Source organism: Lygodium microphyllum, chromosome 16 (assembly GCF_053477565.2).
Source record: "Lygodium microphyllum isolate KBCC chromosome 16, Lygodium_microphyllum_v1.1.10, whole genome shotgun sequence".
NCBI lineage: Eukaryota > Viridiplantae > Streptophyta > Polypodiopsida > Schizaeales > Lygodiaceae > Lygodium > Lygodium microphyllum.
Window position 1 is genome coordinate 29787520 of NC_141150.1, and position 22961 is coordinate 29810480.

Below are 22961 nucleotides of genomic sequence, written 5' to 3' on the forward strand. Positions count from 1 at the left end.
ATTTCCTTTTATCTCTCCTCTCCCTCTCTCATTTTCTTTTGCTCTCTTCCTCTCCTTCTCTTATTTCTTCTCCCTCCCTCTCCCTCTCTCATTTCCCTATTATGTTTTCGTCTCCCCCCCTCTCCCTCTCCCTCTCCCTCTCTCATTTTTCTTTTATGTTTAATGTCTCCCTCCATCTCTCTCTCCCTCTCCCTCTCTCATTTTCCTATTATGTTTAATGTCTCCCTCCCCGTCTCTCATTTCCTCCCCCTGTCTTTCTCTCTCTCTCCCTCCCTCTTCCTTTCCCATTTCCTCCCCCTCTCCCTCTCCCTCTCTTTCTCTCTCTCTTCCTCCCTCTCCCTCTCTCATTTCCTCCCCCTCCCTCTCCCATTTCCTCCCTCTCCCTCTCTTTAATTTCCCTCTCTTTCTATCTCTCCCTCTCGCTCATTTCTTCTCCCTCTCTCATATACACAAAGTATACAAAAAATAAATAAATAAGAGAGAGAATACACTCTCCCTCCCTCTCGTTCTCTCATTTCATCCCCCTCCCTCTTCCATTTCCTCCCTCTCCCTCTCCCTCTCTTTCTCTCTCTCTCTCTCTCCCTCCCTCTCTCTCCCTCTCTTTTCTCTCTCTCTCTCTCTCCCTCCCCCTCCCCCTCCCTCTCCCTCTCTTTCTCTCTCATTTCCTCTCCCTCTCTCAATATATATACACAAATCATATAAGCAAAAGTAAAAGAGAGAGAGAATGCACTCTCCCTCCCTCTCCCTCTCTCATTTCCTCCCCCTCCCCCTCCCCCTCCCTCTCTTTCTCTTTCCCTCCCCCTCACTTTCTCTTTCTCTCCCTCCCTCTCTCTCTCCCTCTCTTTCTCTCTCATTTCCTCTCCCTCTCTCAATATACACAAATTAAACCCTAAACAAGCAAAAGAGAGAGAGAATGGACTCACCGTAAAGATTTGGCGAGGGTTTGACGGCTCCTCTTCGCGATGGGAGCTCCTCCTCTCCTTTGCGAATGGCGGCGGCGGCAAGCCTTCTTCCTCTCCCTCTCTCACCCTCTATGCAAAACGGTCACTCTCTCTCTCGCTCTCCCTCTCGAAATGTCTCACGAATGCGCGAAATGAAACGTGCTCGGGTTTCGGCCCTCTTTTTTTTCCCTATGGGGGCAAACAACGACGCTGCTATTCCTGCATCGCTACCCGCCGTCGCTATACTTGCGTTTCCTTGTAGTGTTGCTCAAAGTCTTGCTGTTTGATGTGCTTATGAAGCCAACTCTTGTGCCGCATCTTCTCATAGATTAATGCATGGCTCGCAATGAGACAAGTCTTAGATAGGTGTTCTAGCTCTACCAAATGAGTTGTCCATGCTTCTTTCAACTCCCATCACTCCAGAATTGTTATTCTCATGCTTGGAACAAAGAATTCCACTAGTAGAACTCTTCATTTTCATAGATCAATTTGAATGGGGTGTGCCCTATGGTGGTTTTATAGGTACATAAAGCTGCTATGAGCTTGTTGTACTACCTTTATTAGGATATTCACTAAGATCTTGTTCATGGATTAAGCTTGACGTTAGCTTGAGGATAATATGGCGAGGATTTTCTATGGATTATCAAGAAGGTAGATAATAAGTGAGAAATCATTCCACTGATGATGTACCTTGGTGACTAACCAACTCTATGGGACAACCAAACCATGAGATTACTTTCTCCCAAAGAAACTTAATTGTGGTCCTTGCATCATTTTTGCATCATTCAAGCAATCCATTCTCTAGGATGTGGACTATAGCATATGCCTAATAGGATGTGAGGTCTGTTCTAAAAAAATCTCATTCTTTGTTGGGTATTCTAAAAATATCTACATCTAGTAAGTCATCAACGATGCCATGTCTAGCTGCTTCACATATGCATATGTGGATCATATGATCTACCATATAGTATTATTTACCTTTGTGTACTACCATAGAGAAGTAAAATTCCAAAAGCAAAAGTAATCATTGAGCAATGCATCCTATTGCACAGGGTTTGTTCACAAGATAAAGCAATGCTTGATGGTCCACAAAGAAAGTGAAGGGTGTCACTAGAAGATAATGTCTAAACTTCTTCATAGCAAACACCGTGGCTAACCCTTCTCTCTCTGTTGTGGAATAGTTCTTTTTCATATGAGTGAGTTATCGCTAGCAAATATCACTAGATAATTAAGGTCATGCTCACCAATTTAGCATAGCATTGCCCCCATGGCAAACTTTGATGCATCAATGTGCACATGAAAGGTAATGGACCAATCTAGGGCTCTTAAGATAAGAATTAAAGTTAGAGCCGGTTTAAGCCTTTCATAGGTTTTCTCACATTCTTTAATCAACTTGAATACTATCAATAGCTTGTAAAAAGGTCTAGCAATCAATGCATAGTTCATTACAAATCACTAGTAGTAGCCTATGCAGCCTAAGAAAAGCATTGAACTCCCTTGAAGTTGTTGGGAGGAAGAAGGTCTACATTTACCCTAACTTTTGAGGATTCCATGGCTATATCATTTCTCAACACAATGTTCCTTAAAATACAACTATGACTCACCCAAACTTGGGACTTTAAACAACAAGAGACCTTATTTCTTGCACCATTCAAAGACTTTTCGTAGCTTTTCTAAGTGCTCTTCCTAGTTGGTGTGGATACACAAGTCATCGACAAATACCTCCACCCAATTTTTGAGTACGTCCTTGAAGATGGCACATATGAGGTTCTAGAAGGTAGTAGAGGCATTGTTCAATCGTCCAAATGACATGACTATGTAGGCAATTAGCCCCCATTCAATGGTGAATGTTGTCTTGTGCATGCCATCTAGATGGACTTGGTTCTAGTCTGAGAAGTTATCCAAGAAATTGTAGGCTTTCTTTCCTGCCACTCTCTCTAATATATGCTCAGCATATGGTAATGGGTAGTTGCCTCTCTTTGTAGCTACATTGACCTTCTTATAGTTCACACACACTTGAGTCTTTCCATTCTTTTTCATGACTATCACTATGGGTGATACCCAGTCCACATGCTCTATCTCGTAAATAAATCTAGCATTTAGTAGCTTATCAATCTCTTCCTTCATTGCATGTGCATGCTTACGATTCATTACATATGGTTGTTTCTTTACTAGAACTACATCGGGGGTCATGGAAATATTATGGGTCACAATACTTAGATGATCTATTCCTTTTAGCTTGTCTAAGGACCATGCAAACATGTTGGAGAATTCCCTTAAGAGATTTATGAGACTATTCTCTTCCTCCTTAGTTAGGTTACCCAATATGTACATGGTCGAGGCTTGTTCCCTTCCTTTGCCAAGTTGACTTCCTAAACTTTGGCTAGTACTTCAATGGGCTCACTCGCATGCCCTTTCCACTTGGCTCCTACTAATACCCTATTCGATCAACCTTCTTAAACTTTTTAAAGCACTTGGGTACATCCTAGGGTTTCTTTTGTTGGTGAGCTTCTAAAGACTTTGTTTGTTTCTCTTCTCTCTTCCTTTAGCCACTCATGCCTAAGGTGGACTTGAAGGTCCCCCTTGGTGCATTTGGTCTTAGATGGTCAATGCATTTTTTGGATCACTATCAAAGCTCACCTTTGACTCAAGGTTGTACTCACAATCCTCACTCAAAAAGGTTGTCTCCCCTATTGGTTGTAGCTCTAAGGCTAACTACACTCCAAATAATGATGTGGTGCCAGGCTGGACTAGTCCTACTAACTCATAACCTACTACCTATAGGCACTCTAGCCAAGTTTAGTTGCAATCTACCTTATCAACTCCTTGGTTCACTCTAAAAGTATTGACATCTCAGAGTTTAGAGTCCTGATTTTCTTTAATTGGTTGCCAACACATGTATCCAATTGCGCTCATCCTCAAGACAAGGAACATACTTAGTTAGAGATTCATAGTCACTTCTAGCCTTTGAGTCACCCTTAACACATATTAGAGATGGCATCTAGGTTCACTGGTGAGGTTTTCCAAGTGTCCATCTCTATTCACGCTACTTCCAATCTATTGCCCAAGAATATCAAGCCATTACCCCAATCCTCTATCACTTGGGAATTCCTCATCCAAGGTTTTCCTATAGCAAGATCTCATAATCCACTCACTTCATGGCTATGAACTTCATAGAGCATTGAAATCCCTCTATCTTTAAAGGCCACTTCTTTGAGACTACATGGCTAAGTACAATAACTTTTGCTTCTATATCTACTATCCCATTTTGAATTGTATCTCCTAGGGAAATGATAGGTAAGATTGCATTCATCTCAGTACTTTCCCAAAAGGCATTTACTTGTGGGGACTTAAATATTGGGTTTAGAATTAGGGTTGGTATGTGCATCAAAATCTCATGGTTGAAAGGTGAAAATGATCGAAGCTTGCTTGGAAGAGTTATGGCAAAAGAGCAAGTGCAAGAAAGAGAAAGACACAAAATGGAAACTCCAACTGTTAAAATGTCTGACCGGGCCTTCCTTTATTCAAACTGTCACTAAAATAATAAAGAATAAAGTGACGGTGATGGGCATTTGCCATCTACAATGTGCAATGGTAACCACTGTCATTGTAGTAATACATGAGCGCCTAGGTGACGGTGCCTTCACCCCCAAAAACCTCTCACTTAAAGATGAATATACCCCAGTGAGGAGTGAAAGGAAAAAGAAAATATAGTAAAATATACACATGTACAACAAGATGATGAAAAACGCCATCTTATCCAATGCCCATCAATCTCTTGAGGAAGGTAAAACACTTAGTACTAGTGAGTCTTTTTGTGAGCAGATCTGTAGGATTTTTGCTCAGGGAAGTTACTATATATATATCCTTTACATCACATGCATTCAGGGCCTATTTCCAAATATCCTTATCTATGAAATTTTCTTGAATAAAACATAACCCTTTTCTATTCAATCTGTAAATAACCCCTTTATATTACACCCTTCGATATGTGAAAAATGTATAAAAATTGTGTTTTAAAAATACCTTATTTTAAACCCACGTGATGCACACATATATTTATGAGTACCTTACCCAAGGATTTTTGTTAGTGCAGATCTTGATAAGGTCAACAGACTTGTCCTCCATGACCCCATGTATGAAGTGATACCTCACCTCAATGTGTTTTGTCTTCACATGGAAGACGAGATTCTTGGCTAGCTAAATAGCACTCATAGAATCCGATCATGAACCAAATAGCCCAACCATATGGCCTCCTGGCAAGGCTTAGTGGTTGCAACATGCTTGGCCTCAGTGGTAGAGAGAGCTGTACACTTTTGAACTGTAGACATCCAAGAGATAGCACCTCTAGCATAGGTGAATACATCCCAAGGTCATGAACCAAATAGCCCAACCATATGGCCTCCTGGAAAGGCTTAGTGGTTGCAACATGCTCGACCTCAGTGGTAGAGAGAGCTGTACACTTTTGAACTGTAGACATCCAAGAGATAGCACCTCTAGCATAGGGGAATACATAGCCAGAAGTGGGCTTTCTACTATCTATATGTCCTACATAATAGGAGTTTGTGTACTGTACAATTCCTATATCCTAGCTGCCATAGCAAATATACATATTTGTTGTGCCCTTTAGGTACCTCATGATACCCTTCACGGCATTCCAATGTTTCCTGCCAGCGGTAGCCATATAGCGTGCCACAACACCAATTTCAAAGGCAACATCTGGACAAGTGGCTATCATGGCATACATCAAACTACCCATGGCTGATGCATAAGGGATCTTGGTCATCTCGGCCCTCTACTCATATGTCTGCAAACTATCGGCATGTGAGATCTTCACATAAGAAGGTAATGGATAGCCAATAGGCTTCACATCCTACATGCAAAAACACTCAAGGACTTTATGAATGTACTCCCTTTGTGATAGGTAGAGTAGTCCCTGATGCATGTCTCGCTTAATGTGCATATCAAGAATGTGAGAGACCTGTCCCAAATCCTTCATCTCAAAACTCTTCTTCAGCTATGATTTAAGAGCATCAAACTCATCATGGGCTTTCCCTACTATCAACATATCATCCACATAAAGTACCAAAATAAGCAATGAGCCATCATAGGCTTTTTTCATGTAAAGACATGGATCCATAGCACTCCTATTGTAGCCATGTGATTGCAAAAAGGCATCAAACATATGGTACCACTTACTAGGTGATTGCTTCAAGTCATAAAAACTTTTCTTTAACTTGCACACTAGGTGCTCCCTGCTAGGTTCTGCAAAGCCCGTAGGCTGCTCCATGTATATCTCTTCATGCAAATCCCCATGCAAGAATGCACTCTTGACATCCATCTGATACATGTCCAAGTCAAGCTGCGTGACTAAGGCCAAAACCAAGTGTAGGGTGGTCATCTTGACCACAAGAGAAAAGACTTCATGAAAGTTAACTCCATGTTCCTATTTAAAATCCTTAGCAACAAGTCTTGCCTTATAAGCCATCTTGGGGTGCCCAGGGGTACTTTTTAGCTTGTACACCCATTTGCATGACAAAGCCTTCTTTCCCTAAGGCAATGCAACCAAATCCCAAGTCATATTCTTATGTAGGGAGTCCATGTCCATCTCAAACTACATAGCCCTATCCCAAGAGTCACTATCACCCTTGCACATAGCCTCATCATAGGTGAGAAGCTCTCCTGCATATGTAATGAAGACATAATGCATTGAGGGCTCAAATCTATCAAGTGGACGTCTTGCTTTAGTAGACCATCTCATTGTAGGCTTTGTTGCATGGCCATGTGTACCAACTGCTACTGTAGGCTGTGCAACTGGTTGTGTAGGAGCATGTAGCTCCTCCTACAGTATAACCTTGTACATTTGTACCACCTTCTTAGGCTAGAGATGCATCTTGGAAGACTACATCATGGTTGTGGATGACTTTCTATGCTTGTGCATCCCAGAGGTAGTATCTTAGAGGCAGTAACTCATCTCGCCTGCATTTCCATAGCCAAGGAAAATGCATTTGACACTCTTAGGATCTAGCTTACTATGTTTGTACTTCGACACATGGAAGAATGCCTCATATCCAAAGACGCGTAGATGTGCATAAGAACACATAGGTTTTCCAATCCATACCTCCTCTACAACCTAGAATTCCAAACCACTATAAGGTGATCTATTGATGATATGCACAGTTGTACTGACTGCCTCAGCCCAACAACTTTCTGGTAGCTATGCATGGCTAAGCATACTGCGTACATGCTCATGGATGCTTCTATTAATCTTCTCAACCAAACCATTCTGGGGTGGAATATAGGGGGCAGTCAATGGACGCTTAATACCCCTCTCATCACATAGATGGTCAAAGGCATGTGACGCATATTCCCTCCCATTGTCAGTCCTAAGGCATTTCATCCTATGTCAAGTCTGGTTCTCAGCCAATGCAAGCCATCTTTGAAACACATCCAAGAAATATGACTTAAGCTTAATGATATTAGCCCAAACTTTATGCGACAAATAATCAATAAACATCACAAAATACTTTGCACCACCCATAGACTGACAGGGCATGGGCCCACAGATATCCGAATGTACCAATGCCAAAGGCTCACTCATGCGTGTCCCACTAGACTTCTTATGTGTATTCCTAGTTTGTTTGCCATAAAGACAATGCTCACATGAATCAAAACATGCATAGTCAAGGGGCAGTAAATACTACAAATCAGAAAGATTCCCTTCAAGGAGATATGGCCCAAATGGGCATGCCAAAGAGATTCATGTGGGATGGAACCCACTAATAAAACATGTTCAATAGAGGACATATCAATTGTAAGAGGATAGTGGCTACCAGCTTTGGCACCTCTAGCAAGCACAAGTCTGCATGTATGATCTTCCAGGTAGAATCCCCAAAAGAGACATGAAACCCAACATCATCAAGTTGCTCCCTGCAGACATCAGACTACATGTAAGTGCAAGTACATGACATACATCTTGTAACAGAAAAGTAGTGCCAGTAGAGAGTTGTAGCTGTACATCCCTAATGCCAACAATAGCAAGTGACCTATCATCACCCAAGCCAAGTGAACCACAGATAGTGCAGTAGGAGTGAAACCACTCATGGCATGGTGTAACATGAAGTGAAGCACAAAAATCCAAAAGTCAGTACTATGCATAGATAGAGTGAGCCTTGGTCAATGGTGTAGCATCACAAGAACTAGCTGCAAGTATGTACTCCCCATCAGAGTCATTAGTCTGCATGACATTTATCTCCTCAATTTTCACACTGGATTTCGCAGGTACCATGCTGTGATCAGAGGACATTTCCTGTACTTTGTGTTTTCCCTTCTCTTTGCACTTCTCATTGCGCAACTCATGACATTGTGGGCATATATAAGCCTTCTTTCTGCAATGATGACATGTCTTCACGTTAGCATTTCTCCCATGAGACTTGACTATGCAACTTACCACACAACTTAAACCTAGACTTCTATGAGTCTCTTCGATGACCATTCCCACAGTCGTTCTTTCCATTATCATCTCTGCCTGATCTAATACTTAAAGCATGCGACACACAAGAGGCATCCAAGTTCTTACAGTTGATCTCTTCATGTAAAAGAGTACTCTCTACATCAGGCAAGTTCAAAATAGTAGCGGTTCATCTCTTCCTGTAGAATAGCACTCTCTATATCAGGCAAGTTCAAAATAGTAGCAGAAGCACATAAGAAGGTAGTGCAAAATACATCCCATGACTCACTTAGAGTCCCAAGAAAAAATAGTTGAGTAACCTCATCATTGAAGGTAATGCCTGGAAGTCAAGTTTTTGACAATAGCATGGAATTAGCTCCAATTAGTAGACATAATCATATTCTCCTTCATGCGTAGGTCCATAAGTTGCTTTAGCCAATACATCTGACTTGCTGGACTTTTCTTATCATAGAAGTTCTTGATCTTATCCCAAAGGTACCAAGCACTATGTGCTTCCTCAACCACATTGTAATGCACCTCTTCAGTGAGAGACAAGATGAGGGTGGACTTGCATATCTCATCAAGCTCCGTCCATTCGTCATCAGTCATAGTTTCAGGTTGCTCATCATGCCTCCTTAGTGGCTCTATCTGCGATTTCTACACCAATACCTACCAAACTTGGCTCTCCCAAATAGGAAATTCATACCATCAAGCTTAGTGATGTTGAAGATAGTAGTGTTAGTGGAAGAAGATGCCATACTGCAGTCCAAAATGGTACAGATAGCTCAAAACTGCTTGCTATTTTCTGTTGTAAACAACCAAAATACCACCAAAACCAAGGCAGAATGACCACGAACTGATAGCTAATGATGCTGCCCACCAAGTACCATCAAAAGTATATAAAACCCGGATCATTCAACATGAAAATTACATGTCAGATTTTTCTTGGTACAAGTGACCTCACGACCATTTGCTAATTTCACAAGTAAGGTAGGTGCATCTTTTGTGGCTATTCCTAATCTTCTTGCATAGACTGGTGAAATAAAGGAATGCGAACTACCATAATCAATCAAGGTTTTGAAGCTTTTACCTTGATAATCTGATGGGGTTTGAATCACCAAGAATTGGCGATTCGAGCCTTTCTTGTGAAGAGCGGCATGAACTGTTGCCCTCTCAATGTTTGCTTCCATAGATGGGTCTTCTTCATCACACAGCTCCTTGTTGGCAACACTTGAGGTTCTCCCTCTGGACCTGACAATGGCTCCTTATCCATGGATGGTTCCTTGGAATGGTCCTTGATGTTGTCCTCTTCTAAGCTTGGGACACTGCTTTTTCAAGTGACCGGGCTTGTTGCAATGGAAGCAACGGAGATTGCGGCCATTACCTTGGGTAGGAACAAAATTATTGACAATGTTGGTCCTAGCTTTCTTCCTTTGTCCCTGATTTTGGCCTTGCACTCTCTTAGCCTGAGACCTATACACTCCCTTGTTTTGATCCTTTTAAGACCAAGTCTTGTTATTTATTGGCTGGGTCTGCACCTCCTATATTATGGGTGCAGCTCCAATGAGCGCATCCTGTAGATTTGTTGGGCGCATTGATTCCAGGTGGCTGTTTATGGGTGGGTTTAATTCGGCACAAAACTTTGATACCTGTTGTGTCATATCCATTTGTGGCGCATACTTCAAAAGAGAGACGAACTTTGAATAGTAAGCCTCAAGAGTTAGACCAAGCTGTTTCAGTTCATAGAACTCGTTCATCTTCTGCATGAGGTAGGAAGGTGGTAGGTATCTCCCTCGCACAGCTCTTTTAAGCTTCTCCCAAGTAACGGACCCTTCCAAGACCCCTTGGTCTCTGCACCATTGCTTCCACCAAAGTCTTGCTTCATCGGTAAGCTTCAATTTGGCGAGCATTGCTTGGTTGGCGGGTGCAGTACTACTTGCTACTTTGAAGTACTCCTCCATGGATTCGATCCAGGTCTCGGCATCAATTTGGACACTCCTTCCCTTACCATCGAATTTAGGTGGTTTGATCTGCTGCTTGAGAAGAAACTTCTTCTCCTAAATTATAGCTATACTTGGTGTAGGGGTCGGACTAGGAATTTCCACTTGAGGTTGTGCCTAGGTATTAAAATTCCTTACGTTAAAAACTTGCTAAGCGTTTCTCACATTACATTTCATGCCCAGTTCAAATTTTAGCCAAGTGACCTAATCACTTAACTCCTTTATCAACACTTAGAGCCAAGACAGTCATTGATAAAAAAAGTCTATTTCATTCATATGGGCATAGCCCTTTTGAGTACAATTATTTTTGGGAAGATGGAAAAAGCTAATTGGCATATCAATTTGGTGAGAATAAGATTGTGTTGCATTCAACTATGGGATTTGAGTAATAATATGGATTGGGGTCATGGATTTTCAGGAATTGATAAGTCATAGGAAGCTTGGGGTATCCTTTCCTTTGATACCGTTCTTCTCATAACATCCCAACACCTTGATTCTATCAGCAAGATTATTCGAGTCACTTCGTCGTACATATACTTGTTCTGCTTGACCTTTCGATTGCCGACATGTAGTGTTGCATTTGCGTGAGCCTCAACAAATATGAAAAGCTTCATGATCTTTAAGTCCTCCATCCACTTGATTCTCTTCAAGTTGGTTCGAAGGTACGCAGGTCGGTGGGCAGCTATGTAATAAATTCTTGAATCACCCATCCATCTCCATTCCACATACAAGGGTGAAGGATTGTAGATGCGATCTAGGATATTCATCATACCTAGCCTCCGTCGATAATCTGAAGCACGCATAGTAGTCATAAACATAACCTGGAACACCAAGAATTTGTTCCATGCTTCGCGACTCTGCAGGCCAGCATTCGTAAGTAGGTAAGGAAATATTCTTAAGGAAAACATTGCTCTACATCCCCTCATTGATTTCCCTTGTAAATATTAGGTTTTGTTGGTTCGCTTGGATACCAATTGTAACGTGTCCACTTGTCAACTTGTAGAACATGTCTTAGCAGCCCATTGGGAAGAGAGTCTAGAAAGCGCTGCCGGCACTCCCACGGAATGTCACGGGGTTTGTGATCCAGGTCTTCCTGAGTCTACCACAAAGTGGAAGCATTCCAGCCGTTCCCACTTAAGATCGACCAGAATCAGGGTTTCTCTAATGGTCAAGCTCCTCGGAGGTAACTAGCATCCAGACGAACTACTTTACGCAGAAACATCAGGGTTCAAGTGGATTTATACTGCACTTGGTTCAAGGAGAATGGAAAATGAGAGGGATCCGAAGCTCGACCTCTCTGCTCATAAGGCATAGTCCCATTCCGTTCCCCTAAAATAGCACAAATCGGGACTCTAGCTTTCTAAATTCTAGGTCATCCTTACCCTATTGTCAATTTCTTTGAGAAAAGTTCCCGGCCAACTGGGACCACCCTTCCATAGGACAGATCCATGGTCACATCCACCGCACTTTTCTCGGGTTTCTTTAGTTGTCTAATTACATACCACATTTAGTTTAACAAGCAAAAACATCTTCCTTAATTAGCCAATTAATCACCGGTTCCTTCACGTAACTTAAGCACTGATATAGAAAAATAATGTGAAAGCAAGTTCCTTTTCAACAATTGATCTTATTTATCAGTCTTTGGAGTACATCATATAATCTAGTCCGAAGGCTATTCCATAATCTGCCCGAAGGCAATTCCATATTCCGCCCGAAGACTAATCCATAATCCACCCGAAGGAAATTCTAGCAATCCTCAGGGATCACTATTCCAAGTTTCCGCCTGTAGACTAGTATGCGGGCCTCGAGATCCAATCTCGAGTCATGTCGGCCTCTTGTGCAAGACTCGAAGGCAAGGGATTTATGGCCAGAGCTCCCCCTAGCACCCAAGCTTCCTCCTGCTCCAAGTAGCACCCACGGAGAGAGCTCTCACGACGGGTTCGATCGACGTACCCGGTGCGGATAACAACCCCCTTGGATAGGGCCAGGCAGACAATCAGGGGTAATTGATGCTGCCTCTTCCTCCAGGCTTTCAACCTGAAGCATTAGTTATTTTCCAACATTAGTTCCTTGAGAAAAGAAGTACAAAAAGTGCTCCTAAGTATACAATCACAATCATTCCAATGGTCGTTTGTACAACCAACTGCTAAGGTGTGAATCCTTCTCTCTGAATGTATCCATCATTCGATCCGAGATCAATTGTAACTTGGCAAGATCCCAAGGGTTTCATAAACTAAGTTGCTTGGTTACCCTTTTATCCTTGGGTTAGGGTTTATACCCAGTTAACCCAAATTGTTTCCACCTTATGTTTCCTTAAATTAAAGACAATAAATCCTGGGCAACCTCGTCACCCTAACTTGATTGGTCAACTGCTTCCTTGGCAAATTCGTAACTCCCCTAACTTAGCAAATCAGCCTCAAAGAAGGGTGACGTAGCAATATGACTACTCATCCTCTTGCAAATTAGACTTGTACTTAGAACTTGTCAACCTTTTTTTAAGGAGTGGCAATACTATTTTGTGATTTAGATACAAAACCATGCGACGTTGCAACTTGTGCAGGAGACAAGTATAGCACCTAACTTGTGGGATTATATCTCCCATCACACGGTATTCCTTGGTCATGAATACCTTTGGTCAAGATGTAGGGTTTGGGAGTCCTCTTGACCCAATCAAAACCTTAACCCTGCTATGCCAATAGTCATTTTGGCCTTAGGGTTTCTAAATTCATATGGAAGTCTAGTATTTGGCCAATTGATCCTTAGGGTAAGAACCCTAGATCGTTCTTGCATGAGCGTTTAACTAACCCTAACATTCCGTGAATGTGGCTAGGACCTTTGAGGTCAGAAATATTAAGTTAGTTTCCCGAGTGCGACACTAGGCAGAATTTTAACGCAGCTTAGCTCTACCTAGTACATTGAGGTGATCATTATTTGAGTTACACCATTACAAGAGATTTACCTAATTGATCTAATTGTCTTGGGACAAGAGGTGATTCTTTCCTTAGAGATGCAAATACTTTTCCTAAAATATGTAAATAATTGCAAGATATAACATTCCATGCAAATATGCAATTCATAGACTTTTTCCTTCTATGCAGCTAAGTTTTACAATGATTGTTACTTTTCCTTGCCTAAACTATAATTATTGACAATTTACTGCTAAGTCATATAAACCCTATGTTGATTTACATCAAGAACTATGCATATAAACCCTTCGTTTAATGCATTGAGTTCAGGCTTTAGTATGAAAATGCATCCTTTCCTAACTACAAACTTCGATTAAAGAACTCCATGCATGAGTGAATGCCATGAGACCATTAATGATTTAACCCGTCCTTTAGCACTTAACCAACCTAAAATGTAACCATCCTCGCATGCAATTTGCAAGTTCATAAATCCTTTCCATGCATTTGCGCCGATTTGGACATCATTCAATGGGCATCTAAGATTATTCTCTATATGAACCACGACCATGAATTTACTTCATAAGTCCATCATGCGACAAAAGCTCTATCCTTCTTAGCACGATATCATCTTCCAAGTTATGTATTATACGTTCAAGAAGATTGCAACTTGACCACGGAAGTGCAAACAATTTCAAATGCATGACATGCAGGTAAATCTTGCAAATCGGGCAAGGAAATAAATTTCCCAATGTATTTTAACTTGACTACGTGAATTAAAGACATGCTTGAATGCATTCTTTTCATTGATGCAGTAATTTCATTCAGCAACTCTCCTTTGGGTCACTTTGCATATCGAATCCTCTTTGTCCAAGATATTCCCTTCTGCGCAGGACAGGGCCCTTGAAGATACAGTTTTAAGGGAACCCAGGGAAACACAGGAGAACAAGGCTTATGGAGGCTTTAATTGGAAGCTTCCAAAGAAGCTTCCAAAGAAGCTTCCAAACTTCTGTCACAAGGAATGTGACGTGGAGAGATAAAATGGATGATGGAGAGGATGATGGGGAGGACGATGACGATGATGACGAGGATGGTGATGAGGATGATGATGGTGGTGGGGACAATGAAGGTGGCATGGCGCAGTGTAGCAGCATGGCAGGGCAACATGGCGGCTTCCATAGTGCCAGGGCGGTAGCTCCATGATTCTCCACTCTCTCTCTTCCCTCCCCCCTCAAGCTTAAGGGGGAGGTTCTTATAGGCTAAGGTCGAGGGGGGGATAGCCACCAAAGTGGCGGCCAGCATGATCCCCTCCCCATGCTCCTCCTACACATAACTCCACTTACACTCATACTCCCTCTCCTCGCCATGCATCGGCTGAGGGGGATGGGGTTATTAATAAAAAAAAATTGCACAAATTTATCCATTATCCCCTTATTTCCCTGTGAAGGGTGTTCCCGTGTGGGCTTGCAGTCTTCAAGCCACGGCCTCTTATGCACGTCATGGAGCTAGGGTTTTGCTAGTGCATGCGGAGTAAGCACTTAGCCAAAGGTCTTTTGTCGCAGGGAGATTATTTTAAATTGATTTTTGTGCAGATTATGGTTCTTCAATATTTCATAGTGGAAATATTACAGCTTCCATTGGAAGTAGGCTACTTGCATTGGGTTCAAAGCCCAGGACAAAGAGAGTGGAGTGTTCAACAACTTCTTATGACCAAGGAGGAGCCAATGTTGTGGACAATGTCAATTATCTTTTTTCTCATATGAAAGGTTGGGGTGAAGGTGTTATGAAACTTGATGATCAGAATGGTGTGCTTCCTGAAACACCAAGCTCCCACCAATGATTTTGATCTATAAGAAAACAAGGGCCTTGCTTTATTTCAAGATCTAGCTTGGATCAAAAATTGCAGCAGAAACATCTGCTTCCCTTGCATTTTCAATGCAACATTGCTCTGAAAGCCACAACCTCCATAGGCATTTCTCTCTAAGACATCCATTTCAGATATTTCTACCAGTCCAGGGAGAGAAGCTATTGCCATTTTTAGAAACTCCTAGCTTTCACCAGTGCTAATGGAAGCTTGTTTTCTAGGATTTTGGAACCTTCTTGTCTTCCACAAAAGATATAGTGGCAACACAGAAGGTCCAATAAACCCACCACCACTATTGACAACTTATGCTTGCTTGCAAATCAATTCATCTGCTGTGCGAGTTCACTTGCATTTATTTGGCAAAAAATCTAAACAATGAGGCATGCATAGTAGAAACAAGCTAAAGAAGAATTGAGTAGGTCCTTCTTTTTCATTTATTTCCTCCTCGGTTAATCCCCTCCACATGCAACCAGCCAATTGAGCACTTTTCAATTCAGCTCTTCTCAGGGCCAGATTGCAACACCACCTTCAAGAGGTATGATGCAAGGCTTGAAATATGATAGGAACTTGTCAGTTTCATGGCCTTGAACCTTTGTATACTGCACAGCATGGCCTCCTAAGAGTGTATCAAGCTCAAGAGCCTTGATTTCCACTGTTCCAGCCTCAACTTTAGAGAGTAGAAGTGAAACACCCCCATCGTTCTCTTAGAAAGCACCCGTGAGATACAATTTTGATTGCCGCTGTGCCAGCCTCATCTTTAGAGAGCAAAAGTGAAATGCCCCCATCGTTCTCTCAGAAGGCACCCGCGAGCAGAATTTGTCCTATCTCATGATCAGAGTGACTCCTTAGTCCAGTCCAGGAAATGGAGATACCCTTGTCAGTCTAAGTTCACAATGTTGGATATGAAACGGCCACCTCTCTTCTATGACTGTCTCAACCCCTTGAGATATCACTTAGGGTAGTAAACTCTATCATTTAGTGGTTGAAGGCATAGAATTGTGAGAATCTTCTCTTGCTCCTTAAGCTTGCACCTGCATTATCACAATAAACCTGACCATAGATGCTGGAAGGAAGCCATGAAGGAGAAGAAGAAGAAGAAGATGGAGATGGAGATGCTTAAACTTTGAAATTTGCAATGAAAGAAATAAACAGCACACTCTCATCTGTGTTTGACTGAGAGTTCAATTCTTATTCATTCTTCTGCAACTCCTCGCTCTCCTCAATTAAAGCTGAAGATGTATGAATCAAAAGAATAGCATACCCAAGGTTGACTCATCGAGGTTCAGAAAGAGCTTTCTGCGCTCCAGAACAAACTGAGCCAAGTAGAGGCATCACAGGCTTCTCTAGAAGCTAGCCTTAAGGAAGAAATAGCTTCACACTCTCAACTGGTTGGGCTAGAGGGGAGCCCGAAAGAAGGTTTTGTGGGTGGGGAATAAGCAAAGGTATAAAAGGGGGCTTAGGAAGCCCCCTTGGAAGCTTCCAAAAGCTTCAAGGGAAGGGCACGTGGGGGAAAAGATAATTCCCCATCCGACGTTACGATGGCCAGGAGACAGCTGCGGCGGATTGCAGTGGACTTTATCAATCCCTCCTCTCTCTCCCAACGTAGCGTAGCAGCTCTTCCTCCAACTCTCGACAGCATCACATGTGTCCTCTCTCTCTCACGGCGGCGCCCACCTCCTTAGGCTTTTATGGCAGCGTCCACCTTAGGCTTTTATGGCCGCCTCCTCCCTCTTGGCAGTCAGTCGGACAGCTTCTCCCTTGCTTCATGGTAGCACGGAAGTCAAACTTTTCCTTCCTCTTATCACCATGGCAGCGACCACCACCCTTGATTTAAATAGGGGAGGGGAGGGAACCCTGCGTGGCTTCACGCATGCATCCATAGCCTTAGCAAGCTCCAGCAAGGATCTTGCTTATACATGCTATTCCCCTCCCCTCCAACATGACTCTCGGCTGGGGGTAGTGGGAATAAAAAAATTTGCCATTATCCAAATAAAAATTTATCCTTACTACTTATAAAGGGGGTTCACGCGTGCTATTGGAAGTTCGGTATGCTACAATAAGTTAGGCGATACTTGTCTCTTGCAACAAGTTGCAATGTCGCATGGTTTTCTATCTAAATCACAAAATAGTATTGCTGCTCCTTAAAACAAGGTTGAAAAGTTTTAAGTACAAGTCTAATTTGCAAGAGGATGAGTAGTCATCCTGCTACATCACCCTTCTTTGAGGCTGATTTTCCAAGTTAGGGGAGTTATGAATTTTCCAAGGAAGCAATTGACCAATCAAGTTAGGGCGACGAGGTTGCCCAGGATTTATTATCTTTAATTTAAGAAAATATAATGTGAAAACAATTTTGGTTAACTGTGTATAAACCCTAACCCAAGGATAAAAGGGTAAACAAGCAACTTAGCTTACGAAACCCTTGGGATCTTGCCAAGTCGCAATTGATCCTGAATTGAATGCTGGATGCATTCGGAGAGAAGGATTCACACCTTAGCAGTTGGTCGTACAAACGACCACCCACTGGAATGATTGTGATTGTATACTTAGGAGCACTGTTTGTACTTCTTTGCTCAAGGAACTAATGTTGAAAAATAACTAATGCTTCAGGTTGAAAGCCTAGAGGGAGAGGCAGCATCAGTTACTCCCGACTGTCTGCCTGACCCTATCCAAGGGTGTTGTTATCCGCACCGGGTACATGGACTGAACCCATCGTGAGAGGTCTCTCCATGGGTGCTACTTGGAGCAGGAGGATGATTGGGTGCTAGGGGGGCTCTGGTCGTAAATCCCTTGCCTTCGAACCCTACATAAGAGGCCGACGTGACTCGAGATTGGATCTCGAGGCCCGCATACTAGTCTATGGGCAGAAACTTGGAATAGCGATCCCCTTGAGGATTGTTGGAATTGCCTTCGGGCAGATTATGGATTAGCCTTCGAGCGAATTATGGAATTGCCTTCGAGTGGATTATGGAATAGCCTTCAGGCTGGATTATATGATGTATTCCAAAGACTGATAAATAAGAACAATTGTTGAAAAGGAACTTGCTTGACATTGTTTTTCTATGTCAGTGCTTAAGTTACATGAAGGAACTGGTGATTAATTGGCTAATTAAGGAAGCTATTTTTGCTTGTCAAACTAAATGTGGTAGGTAATTCGACAACTAAAGCAACCCGAGGAAAGTGCAGTGGATGTGACCATGGGTTCATCCTACGAAAGGGTAGCATTGACAGTATGGTAACGATGACCTAGAATCTAGAAAGCTAGAGTTCTGATTTGTGCTATTTTAGGGGAACGGAATGGGACTATGCCTTACGGGTAGAGAGATCGAGCTTCTCATCCCTCTTGTTTCCCATTCTCCTTGAACCAAGTGCACTATAAATCTGCTTCAACCCTAATGTTTTTGCGTAAAGTAGTTCATGGGGTTCGACGCTAGTTACCTCTGAGGAACTTGACCATTAGAGAAACCCTGATTCAGGTCGATCCTAAGTGGGAATGGCCGGAAGGCTTTAGCTTCGTGGTAGACTCGAGAAGACCTAGATTGCAAACCTCCTGACATTCCGTGGGAGTGCCGGGCAGCGCTTTCTGGACTCTCTTCCTGATGGGCTGCTAAGACGTGTCCTACAAGTTGACAAGTGGACACATTACAAAAGACATTTGTTTCTCACGGACTGCAAGGCAAGTTGGGCCCAACAGCTTAATGAGGAATTGAATGCAATCTGGAGAGTCCAAAAGGCTCTCATCTTGTCCATCATAAGCCATGAAGTATAGTAATGTTGCAACAACAAGTGCTGTAGGAGAATCATCGGTTGGAACTATTAAGACATCATCAAGCACAAGTTTCACCATCCCATGAGTGCATAAAAGTCCTGTGTATAATGGGAGAAACATGATTCTCAATTGTGTTTGCTGTTACAGTTGTGTGATCAAGTGGGTATCACCAACATAAAGACATATTGGAGATAGCTTTTGATGCCTAATCCATGGTTCTATTTGAAGTCCTTTGATGTTTAGAGATCAAAATTTGGTTGGATATGCATCAAATTAGTTTCCTGTCACTCCTTGTATGCTATTTTCCATAGGAAGGATGTGAATACACTTTCCACATTACACCTACAGACCATATTATACCTACAAAAATCTCCTTTCTTGATTGTTCAAAGGTAGTAGATTCTTGAATATGCAACAATAGAAGTCTTGTTCACCCAAAGTCTGATCTGAGTGGTGGTTTCTCTTATGTTTACATACACTTCAAAGCACATCCATGACCTCCTCTGTTGCTATGAGTTGGCTGAGCCTATAAAGCATGTAACAACAAGAGCTCCCAAGGCTTTAGTTTGAGGTTTTGAATCAAAGCCCAGCTTTGCAACTTTGATCAGATGGAGGAGTGTTGTATACTTGTGATGGATATGAAGCTATGGTAGTTGTTTGGTGGGAAACAGCCAATGCTTTGTGTGGAGTTGCAACATTGATACACATTGGTCTACTTGAACAGTACACACCTTCCTTGATTGTTCATGGATAGCATTTGCTCTACTATAAACACAATATTAGTGAGTTTGGGAGTCTCCCAATTTCCATTTTTTGAATACTAAAAAGATGGCACCCAGATAACATGTCCATAAGTTTCTCAAAACCATATGATGTAACCTATCATTGGAAAGTGCTTGAAAAATTAAATCTATTGAGGTATAGAGCACTTGATTTCGAGTTATACTATTCAAGTTATGACAAATCCAAAGATTTGACCACGTGTCCCAAACTTATGGGAAATTCCCATATATCCCCAATATGGTGTTTATATATACTTTCTTCTGAGCCACAACTATTTGTAATGAAGAGGCTACATTGATGCTAAGGATTTGCATAAGACAAGGATACACTTGCATTTGCTCCATTCACTCAAAGTGGCAGAGTCATAGCTTCTTTCTTCATAGCATTGGCATTTGGGATTTGTCAATTTGAAGAAACTTGGTGGCTAGGAAATATACTGTACAAGTTATGGCAACTGAGATCAATAGCTCCAACTCTAGTGAACAAGGTTGGCTTCAAACACAGGATAATATTGACAAACTTGGAGCTTTAATTGATCAATATATTGCTCTTATGAAGGTGGAAAAATAAAATAGAGCAAGACTTGAAGCAAGTATGGATTCTCATCACCCTGAGTATTATCAACAGCATGATGAGTATTCTCATGTGCATTATGCACCCGATGCTTATGCTTATGACCAACATGTATATGCTAATAGTACACACTGATGGTACACACTATGATCTGCATGCATCTTATGAATATGGGCAGTACCAACATGCAAATGAACATGAGCAGTATGCAAGTACATTTGGACAGCATGTTAATGCTTATAGATATGATGTACCATGTTATAATGCAGAGTATCATTCCATTGAACCTTGGCAGCAGAATGGCTATTATGGGCAACATGCTTATGCTTATGAGCATCCACCTTTTAGCAACATTTTCATGATTATACATGTGCATCTTCCTTAATTCAACAGCCTAATTCTTATGGACATGACAATAAGCAACCCAATTCTTATGGTTATGCTTATCAATACTCTTCTAGCTTTGATCAACAGCCAGTTCATAACTACCATGGTACCCTATATCCCAATCATTTCATACCTCATGATGACCCAAATGTAATGATGAGTTCTTTTCCAAGTGTTGATGATGTAGAAGAGAGCAATGAGCAAGTTGAACAACAAGACTGGGATAATACACAACATGATCAACAAGAAGATGAGCAAGAAGACCAAGAAGATTTACAAGAAGGGAACAGCCAAGAGCAAGATGTACAAGCTGATGACATCTTAACTGATGAATCACATGAGGCACTCACAAATGTAGATGGTTATGCTGAAGGTTTTAGACTCTTGGAGAAACCTCATGATGATATTCTTGAGCATCAATTTACACTTAATCAAGCTTTACAACAGCCATTGAACACATTTGATAAGAGTACCTTGATCATGGTTATGATGACTGGCACATGTTTGATGATGATATACTACATGATTTGGGCATACATGAATATGAAAATGGCATTGTGCTTCCCTATGATCCGGGAGATTATGGATGTGATCAGGGACTTGATTTTGGGGATACTTCATTGTATCCATTTGATTTGGGTGGATTGACGTATGTAGTTGATGGGCATTCTCTTCTCTTGGACAATCATTATGATAGAATATCTTTTGATCCGGGAGGTTAATGGATTGTTTAATATCTCATTTAGACTAGCACCCATCTTTTTGGTAGACTCTTTTGGCTGAAGATTGGTTATCTATGGCCATATTTTAGTGCAGGGAAGATTGGAGACAGCTCATTGTTTTACACCAAATTTTATTCTCAACTTTGAACAGCCAAACCCAACATACATGGACTGAAAGCACTTACTAAGAGCTCAATTTTGATGGATCGGAGTCTTCTACTAGAAGTTATGGCAGATTTGGTCCAGCAAGGTCTGTCTACACAGCAAGCTGTCTACTTCATTTTGAGATTATCTGTTGAAGATTTTATGGCTTCATATACTTTTGAAGTATTCAAGATCATATATATAGCTGAGGCCTACTCTTGTTCTTCAATTTTAGTCCATACGATTGGTCATACTTCATTCATTTTCCCATTTGTAAAGCTGTAAAAAGCAGAGTAGTACTTTGTTCTATCCATCCTTTTCTAGTCTTTTGGGTTTTTTTTTTACGACAAAAACTTTTGGGAAGGGATGGATTGTAAGAAGGTGGGAATAAGGACTTAGTGTAAAATAATATTTATATTATGCCATGTCACACTAACATTGGTATAAAAGGAGAGGACATGTAATTTTTCATATCTTTTTGACACATTAATACAATTACTGTCCTTCTCTCCCATCTTGCTCATAGCTTCCATGGCTTCTCTCTCTTTCTTGTCTTTCTCTCTCAAAATCTTGTCTTTCTCTCTCCTCATCACTCTCTTTCTTCCTCTTCCTACAATCTTTCTCTCTCTTCTACAATCTTCTCTCTCCTCTTTCTCTCTCTCTACTTCTCTCTCTGACAGGGTGCACACCCTTCCAGATGTGCATATACAACTACCTCCCACAACCTGAAAATTAATCGTGTTTAATATGAATGGGGTGTTTCTACATAGGCAGCCAAAGCAAAAGGGATCATTACTAGTGAAGCCCCTATAAGTTGGCAAGTATTAGGTGATTTTGCAGCCAGGGCTTGCCAGTTTTTTGAATGAAATATCTACATTGTTTGACATTGCCATCTAGAGCTCCATGAAGGAAAACAACTTAAGTGAGCTACTCCAATTGGTTAGAAGTGAATGTTTGAAGTCATCAAAGCAAGCACCAACCTTTGTATTCCAATATGGGTAAGGAAATTGCAGAGCAACACCCACAACAACTTTTGCTAGAAGGAGCTACATAAAGCCACTTTTCATGAAATATTTTGATGACATTGATTGGCCGCACTTCAGCCCCCAACAACAATCTTATTTGTGGATAATAGCATGGAGAAGATGCAAATGAACCAACCCAACACCTTCATATGGCCACCCCCATTTGAGGGAAACCCCATGGACACAATCCTTCTAGAGCATATGCTTCCCTCCGACTTGACCGAGCTAGCGTGCTTCCGTGGTTTAGTCCTAGACTTTGTTAGGGATCACCAATTCCACCCCCCAACAATGGAACTCGAGTGATGTTTGATATGCATGATAAATTTATACTTTCAGAATTATTAGATTCTTTTTATTTACAAGGACAATAATAATGAGGATGAGAGGGAAGAGGAGAAAGAGA